We start from the raw sequence: 7,243 nt of genomic DNA, 5'->3' as shown, positions 1-7,243 counted from the left end.
CTTGCAGCCCTGTGTTTCCTCTCCTTGGGCTGTTATTAAGATCTCTCTGACTTTGCCTTTTGGCAGTATGATACAGTGGAACAAGGTGTGGCTTCTATTGTATTTCTTCTACTTAAGAGGTCATATAGGACTTTGTATCTTCCTGTGGCTTCGTTCTTTCTTTGATCCAAAAGTTCTCTCTCTTTCTGTAGGTGTGTAAGAGTGATGTGTGTGTGTGTGTGTGTGTGTGTGTGTGTATTCAGGTGCATGTGTGCATGTATGTAGAAGCTGGAGACCAACTTCAGTTGTCTTCCTCAGCCATCCTACCTTATTTTTTGAAGACAGGGCCTCTCACTGAACCCAGACTCAGTGACTGGCTAGAACCTGGGATGAGACTCGGGACACCAGGCTTGCATAGCGAGGGCTTCTTACCTGCTAAGACATCTCAACCTCTGTCTTGTCTGCACCATTGGAGTGACGATGTCTTGCATGCTGACCTACATTAGTGGACAAATTCCCTGATTTGCTCCTCTAGTCTACCATGCAATCTCTCTTCTTGAGTCTTAATTTGTTATTTAATTCACTTTTTTGTGTGTCTAGTATTTTTTCTAACAGCTTTGAGAGACAGTTGACATATACCAAATTTCAAATATTTAAATATATAATCTGATGACTTTTACCACCATCATCATAATCAAGATGGTGAATATATCCATCATCCCCAGAAAGATGTGTCTTTTTGTGATCTATTTACTTATTCTCCCATCATCTCTAGGCAAGCACTGAATTATCATTATAGTAATCTGAATTTTCTGGAAACAATCACCTAGTATCACTTTTCATTTTGCTTCTTTCTCTGGACATTGTGTGGGAGTTACTGTGTATTTGTATATATCAATAGCTTGTTGGCTTTTTTTTTGGTTTTGTTGTTTGTTTGTTTGTTTGTTTTTCAAGACAGGGGTTTCTCTGTATCATAGTTCTGGCTGTCCTGGAACACAGTCTGTAGATCAGGTTAGCCTCAGACTCACAGAGATCCCTCTATCTCTGCCTCCTGAGTGCTGGTATTAAAGGCATTCGGCACCAACGCCTGCCTAGCTTGTTGTTCCTGTTGCTGATTAGTATCCTGTATTTGCCTTTTGATGAAAATTGGAATTACTGATAGTTTAGAACTATTTTAAAAGAGTTGCTGTGATATCCTCATACAAGTCTATTTGTAGAACTGTATCTTCATGTCTCTTATACAAATGTTTGATGAGAAATGGGTGAAGGTCACTGGGGATATGACTCTGAAGGTGTATCCTGTCCCTGGCCCCTTCCTCTCTGTCTGTTTCCTAGCTGTCCTGAGGTGAGCAGTTTTCCTCCATCGTGCCCCTCCCCCCACGGTGTCTCCGCTGACTACAGGTGTAAGAACAACAGCGCCTCTGGCGGTGATTAAGTCTGAAACTGGGAGCCAAAGGAACCTTTTCCTCTGTTAAGTTTCTCCTGTCAGGCATTTTGTCACAAAGACGCAGTGGCTTACGGAGTATGTATTTCATCTTCTTGTTAACTACAAGCTGTTGTCTAGTGTCAACTCTGTCTGGCAGTGTGCGAGGGTCCCCTCTGCTCTGTATCTCTGCTGGCAGCTGCTATAGTCAGCTCTCTGCATGTACAGCGTAACTTACTTGGATTTTATTCTCATTTTTCTTGGTGACAGGAAATACTGATCGTCTTTTTATATATCTGGACAGGTGTTTATTCAGAGGTTTTCTTCTCTCCCTCCCTCTTTAAGAATGCATCTGGTGGCGTCTAGATACTGTATTTGAATAAGAGGCTGTGGCTGATACTATGTCTTAGTGTTACAGTGGCAGACAGATGGACTATAGCCAGGTCATCCTGGCCGAGTCAAAGATGGGCTTCAGGCCTTGGGCAGGCTGGTTCCTCCTTGGTATGTGCTTACTCCTACACTGCTGCCCCCAGCATCCTTAGCTGGAAGCCAGTGCTAACTAGAGATTTCTTTTTCTTTAAAAAATTCCAGTGTGAGCCGGGCGTTGGTGGCGCACGCCTTTAATCCCAGCACTCGGGAGGCAGAGGCAGGCGGATCTCTGTGAGTTCGAGGCCAGCCTGGTCTACAAAGTGAGTTCCAGAACAGCCTCCAAAGCCACAGAGAAACCCTGTCTCGAAAAACCAAAAAAAAAAAAAAAAATTCCAGTGTGTGTGTGTGTGTGTGTGTGTGTGTGTGTGTGCATGTGCACATGCATTTGTATAGCCATGAATAGCCATGATAATTCCCTAGAGGTCAGAGAAAAACCTGTGAGAATTTGCTTTTTCTTCTCACACTATGTGAGTCCTGGAGATCAAATTCAGGTTCCTGGGCTTGGTGGCAAGTTCCCTCACACACTGAGTGTCTCACCAACAGAGTTATCCTTGTGACAATATACCTGAAAAACAGCAAGAAAGCAAGCATTTATTTTGGCTGGTGGATTCAGAGGCGTCGTCCACAGTCCTTTAGTTTCTTGGTTTTGTTCCTTAACGTGAGGCCAGTCATCTCAGAGATGGGAATGTGGGCAAAGCAGCTTCCGCGGTGGCCGACAGGAAATGGACAGTCAGAAAACCCACCTCCAGTCTTTCTCCTTTCCCCACTTCATACCGTTTATGTCCCCAATCTACAGGATGGCGACGCCTACATTTGTAACAGGGGTTCTTCCCCAGTGAATCCTGCCTGGAAATGCCCGGACCCAGAGAACTGCCTCACCAGTCTCCTGGGTGATTCTCAAGCCAGTCAGGTTTAAGGGCAAAATTAACCACCCCAAAGCCTAGTGGGGGGGTCACATCCTCTCCACCTGACCTCTCAAGCTTCAAGATGCTGAAGTGAGCCGGGCGGGCGTGAGGATACACCCTTTAATCCCAGCGCTCTGGACGCAGAGGCAGGTGGGTCTCTCAGTTCCGGGATAGCCTGGTCTGCACAGAGAAGCCCTGTCTGGGACAAACCAAACCAAATGCTGAATGGCTGCTCTCAAGCCACTAAGTTCAGCTGTCTGAAACTGGGAGCCAAAAGAACGTTTTTCTCTTTTAGGTTACTCTTTTTTTTTTTTTTTTTTTTTTTTGGTTTTTCGAGACAAGTTTTCTCTGTGGCTTTGGAGGCTGTCCTGGAACTCACTCTGTAGACCAGGCTGGCCTCGAACTCACAGAGATCCTCCTGCCTCTGCCTCCCGAGTGCTGGGATTAAAGGCGTGCGCCACCAACGCCCGGCTTTAGGTTACTCTTGTCAAGCATTTTGTCACATTTGGTTTCTTTTTCCTTTTCCAAGAGACCAAGGAGACTGAAGGAGCACCATTGTGGGTAGGGGACACAGCTGGAACCTTCCCCCAGCTCCAGAATCCCAAGGACATCACGCTCAGGAAACTCTGGGTGGATCCTGTAGATCCGTGGAGTCTCTGAACCCCAGAGACCTCTTTCCACCAGGCTCCCGCAGGTGAGGATAAGGAGCAAGCGAGGAGGTGAGTCCTGCCCTTATCTGGGATAGCCTCATTCTTCAATCAGAAAGGTGGCCCGGGCAGGGAGGGAGCGGACAGGCATGCTGCTGGAAGAATGGAGACTGAGGGACTTTATCACACCCCAACCCCACTCCCCGCAGCCTTGAGCAATCCTTCCACAGCTAGGACCCTCGTGGGACCTTCTAATTCTGGAGCCACCTCCGTCTCCTCTCAGAATGCCTTGCTCGGGATCGCGCGCCCCCTAGCGGGCACCGTGGGAGAAAATAACCGTGCTCCTCTACCCTGGTTTCTCATGTCTTAAGACTGCTAAAATAAGCCATGGTGGCGCTGGCCTTCAATCTCAGCACTCCCGAGGCATCTCTTGGGAGGGATTAGTTACCCTGGGATGGACCCTGTGTCTTTACATTTTAATTTTAGCTTTTTTCTAGAGCTAGGGATAGAACCGGGGTCTCACACATGCTAAGTAAGGGGCTTACTGCCCATCTAACATTCTTTTTTTTTTTTTTTTTTTTGGTTTTTCGAGACAGGGTTTCTCTGTGGCTTTGGAGGCTGTCCTGGAACTAGCTCTTGTAGACCAGGCTGGCCTCGAACTCACAGAGATCCGCCTGCCTCTGCCTCCTGAGTGCTGGGATTAAAGGCATGCGCCACCAACGCCCGGCCCATCTAACATTCTTAGCCCTTGGAAGAATTATTATGGATAAAGAGATGAGTCAGTTGGTAAAGTGCTTTACAGATTAGGACCTGAGTTTGCATCCCACATCAAAAGCCCCTTGTAATCCCAGCACCAGGGAGGCAGAGACAAAAGGACCCTGGGGCTTGCTGGCTAGCCAATCAGCTAGCTCCAGAGTTAATGACAGATCTTGTCTTATAAAATAAGGTAGAAGTCGATTAAGGAAGAAGCCTAATGTCAACCTCTGGCCTCCACACACTTTTCTCCAGAAGATTATATATATATATTTCTGGCTGGCCTAGAACTTGCTATGTAGACCAGGCTGGCCCCAAACTCACAGAGATCTACCTACTCTTGTCTCCTGGAGCTGGGTCTTGCATTGCCACTCTTAGCCCTGCTTTTTACGATATATGTATAGGACTGGAGAGACGGCTCATCCGTTAAAGGATAGGCTCACAACCAAAAATATATGTATAGTCAGGGCTGGGAATGCAGCTTAATTGGTAGAGTATTTGTCCAGTACAAAGATCTGGGTTCGACACCCCCCACCACCACATAAATCAGGCATGGATACAGCACTCCAAAGGTGAAAGCCAACCATCAGAATTTCAAGATCATCCTCCATTTTATAAATTCAAATAAGTTTAAGGCCAGCCTGGAAACAGGAGACCCTGCCTCAACACAAACATTTCTATATTGCCATCATAATCTTGTCTTTATAAACCATGCTATTTTCTTAATTTCATCAAATATGTAATGTTTATACATCAAATCACAGCCAGGAGGAGGTGGCACACACTGTTAATCCCAGCACTCTGGAGGCAGAGGCAGGCAGATCTCTGTGAATTCGAGATCAGCCTGGTCTACAAGAGCTAGTTCCAGGACAGCCTCCAAAACCACAGAGAAATCCTGTCTCAAAAAATAAGACAAACAAACAAAAATCCATCAAATCACCTTATGAATGATTTGGTTTATTTATTCACCCATTTATTTATTTTGAGACTTGTATTCCTGGTTGGCTTCTAATTCCATTTGGAGCTGAGGACGACCTTGAACTTCCTATCCTCCTGCCTCTGCTTCCCCAGTGCTGGAATCACAGGCATTTGCCACCACACTGGCTTAGGCAGTTCCAGGGCTGGAAACTAGGGCCCCAAGCATACTTATCAAGCACTCTGCCCCCTGAGCTGCATCTCCGCCTTCTTTTTAAAATTCCTTTTATCTTGTTTGTTTTCAGATAGTCTCACTCTGTAGCTCTCAAGCTGTCCTTGAACTTGAGTCAACTCTCTGCCCGAGCCTCCATGTGCTGGAATTACAGGCGTGAACCACCACACTCAGTCGTAAAAGTCTTTTTTAGGTAGATAGGGAGGCAGGCAGGGCAGGCTAGACCCAGGGGATGGAGGCCAGCAGCCACCTGGGAAGGCACAGTCTCCACAGCATGGTACCAACCTGGAAGTAGTGGCAACGCCCCTGAGAGTGTGAATCGTGGGCTCTGGGAACTGGGGATTGGCTGTTTCAAAAATCATTGGGAGCAACGTGAAGAACAGGAAGAAGCTCGAGTCCACCATCAAGATGTGGGTATTCAAAGAAATGGTCAACGGGAGGAAGCTGACAGGTATCGTTAATAGAGACCATGAAAATGTGAAGTGCCTGCCTGGACACAGGCTACCAGAGGATGCAGTGGCCACCCGGAGTCTCAGCCAGGTTGCTGGTACTCGCTTCCCCACGCCAGTTCATTGGAACCATCTGTGATGAGATTGCTGACACAGCTCCCAAAAAGGCCCTGGGCCTCAGCCTCATCAAGGGCATAGATGAGGACCCGGGGGGCCTGCGGCTGGTCTCTGACACCATCCGAGAGAAGGTGCGCCTAGATGTCAGCCTGTTGATGGGGGCCAACGAGGTGGCTGCGGGGCAGTTCTGCAAGACCACCATTGGCAGCAAGGTGCTGCAGAATGGCCTTCTCTTCAAAGAGCTGCTGCAGACCCCTATATTCCAAGTCACTGCTGTAGAAGACACGGTGGAGCTGTGTGGAGCTCTGAAGAACATTGTTGCCATAGCAGTCGGCTTCTGCGGCAGCTTCTGTCAAGTCTGAGACAGCACCAAGGCCGCTGTCATCCGCCTGGGCCCCATGGAAATGATTGCTTTTGCTTGGTCGTTCTGCAAGGTCCAGGTGTCTATGGCCACTTTCCTGGAGAGCTGTGGGGTAGCTGATCTTGTCAGTACCTGTTATGGGGGACGGAACCGCAAGGCAGCCCAAGCCTTCGCCAGAACAGGAAAGACTATTGAGGAAACCTGGAGAAGGGGATGCTGAATGGACAGAAGCTGCAAGGACCACACGCCTCCGCCCAGGTGTACCTCGTCCTTAAGCTACGGGCTGCTGGGCACGCCTCTGCCGTCGGCAGCTGGTCATCAGGTCTTCCACGAGGGCAGACCAGTTGCCGAGATGGCCTCACATCTGCAGAACCACCCAGAGCACAGGGAAAGGGAGCAGGGTGTTGGCCAAGCCCTCCCTTGTCCATCTCAGGGTCAAATGGGAACCGGGGCATAACCATGAGATGTTTGTCTTGGCTTTCTCCCAGCTTGGATGCACACAAATTGTATGGCTTCATTTCTGGGTCACGAGAGACAGATCATTGGCTGATGTACTGGGTAACAACTACACACACACAATAAATGTGAAAAAAAATACAGTTGGTAGATTGAATCAGGAGTCCAGTAAGGTTCGGAGTTTTTACGTTGTATGTGTGTGTGTGCCTGTTTGTGTGAGTGAGGAAGCACGCTGTCTGGCCTTTGTGGGTGGGATGTGTGTTTACATACGTGTGTGTGTGTGTGTGTGCGCGCGCGCGTGTGTGTGAGCGAGCAAGTGCATGTTGTGTGTGCATGTGTGTGAAGGAATTGGATCATCTGGACACATCAATTTTATGGCTTCGTTTCTGGGTCACGAGAGACAGCTCACGTGGCTGATGTGCTAGGTAGGTAGCAGCTACACACACAATGATTGTGAAAAATGTTCCCCGTGCCTTACTGGCCTCCCCACAAAAACTGATATCTTCCTCCCTGGGGAAGGACGATTCTCGTGTGATGTCAGCAGCAGTGGTGTCATTCCTTCAGTGCTTGGTTTTGT

General features: G+C 48.1%; 1 pseudogene; it reads left to right on the top strand.

The window, feature by feature from the left end:
- The first annotated feature begins 5,398 nt into the window (after nt 1-5,398).
- Nucleotides 5,399-6,703, top strand: LOC101839794 (annotated as a pseudogene).
- The last annotated feature ends 540 nt before the right edge of the window (nt 6,704-7,243 follow it).

The sequence above is a fragment of the Mesocricetus auratus genome, unplaced genomic scaffold, assembly GCF_017639785.1.
Source record: "Mesocricetus auratus isolate SY011 unplaced genomic scaffold, BCM_Maur_2.0 Super-Scaffold_100676, whole genome shotgun sequence".
NCBI lineage: Eukaryota > Metazoa > Chordata > Mammalia > Rodentia > Cricetidae > Mesocricetus > Mesocricetus auratus.
Note: the sequence above shows the minus strand (reverse complement) of the source record. Positions and strands in the feature narration are given on the sequence as shown.